We start from the raw sequence: 1544 nt of genomic DNA on the forward strand, positions 1-1544 counted from the left end.
GTAAAATGTAAGTGGGGGAGCATGCACGTCGACTGAGGCCGCCAAATGCCGGGCACTGTCACCAGCACTGCAGCCACCACCTTCTGTCCATCTTCCCAGCAGCGGTCTGGTCCAGGGTAGGTGGCCTTATCCCTCCCACTGAGGTTTAAGTTTGCAGTATCTGGGCTGAAGCCACAACTCCACGCTGTGCGAACGCAGAGGGAAAAGGGCTGGAAGAAAACCCGCCCGGCTGTCCGTACTGGCTGAGGGAGTTTATGGGACTCTTCTTCCCCGTTCTCTTTATCTGTCGTGTTTTAATTGTCTTACTTTGGAATTAGCAAAATCTAAAGGAACAAAAGATCTAAAGGAAGGGATGGGGGCTGTGAGGGGCCCAAGGTGAGTTGAGGTTACAGCCGTGTTCATCAAAAAACCAGTTTAAAGATGCAGGCTCCTGTTTAATGCAGGGGCAGCAGGGCATCAGGCTGGGGCTGCCAGTGCCTGGGGCTGGGGTGGGGGGACTGGCTGGGGTGCTCCACCCGTCCCTCCCCAGAGACCCCCTTCACACAGCCGGCCCCCGAGGGATGAGGAAGGGGCTCCAGAGATGAGCTGGCTGTCCCTTCGGCCACTGGGTTTCTTAAGATTTTACCAAAGGGCTTGGGGGTGGGAGTTTCCTGCCGGGCTGACCCCTCCGCCAAGTCTCAGTGAGAGGCCCTTCCTCCTCCACCCTGTGCCCCACACTGCCTCCCACCTGTCCGGTGACCTAGGGCTTCTGGGTGACCCTGAGGTTTCAGCAGGAGGCAGACCTGGGTGGGGGTCCTGTGGCTTCTGCCACAGAAAAGCTTAGAAGATGGAGTCCGCCCTGGACCCCCAGGCCCTCCCCTCCCCGCCCCCCCCCAGGTCCCTGTGTGGGGGCGCACGCAGTTTCCAAACTTAGCCTGATGGGCCTTGGGGCTTCCTAGGGCCAGCATTTCCGACTCTCTTCAGCCAGTTTTCAATACAAAGAGAGGAAAGGGAGGGGTCAGGGGGGCTGGGGAGGGGCGTGCAGCTGTGGGGGAGGGTGGAGCCCGGAACAGGTTGAAGGACCCTGTCCGAGGAGTTGTGGGACCCACTGCAGCTGATCACTGCATTCCTGGGGGTGCAGGCTGGTGCCCGATAGGACGGCCCAGAAGACAGATGGGGCTGGTTATGGGGGGGGGGGTCCAAGGCTGACCCAGACTTGAGGGGCACTGCTTGTCCCCCGCTCTCCTGGCATGGTCTGCACCCACCCAGGCGAGCCTTCCTGCTGCTTCAAAGATGCGAGGGCAGATCTGGGGTGCCCCTCACCCTCCGACAGAGCATGAGGTGAGGGGAACGTTTGGAGTCCGCAGTGGCATCGTTTCCCATTCCTTCTTGACCAGGCTGGTCCTCGGGCTGCTCAGAGCCCAGCCTGGATGGGTGGCCTGGCCTCCCACTCCTCCTGGGTGTGCAGGGCGTGGGACGCTGGGCTGCCCTTTCTCGCCAGGAATGAATGACACATCTTCCCCACCCCTTCCTGTCCCACCCCAGCCCCCTGCCCCAACCTCCTC

This window comes from Myotis brandtii, unplaced genomic scaffold (assembly GCF_000412655.1).
Source record: "Myotis brandtii unplaced genomic scaffold, ASM41265v1 scaffold411, whole genome shotgun sequence".
NCBI classification, from domain to species: Eukaryota; Metazoa; Chordata; class Mammalia; order Chiroptera; family Vespertilionidae; genus Myotis; species Myotis brandtii.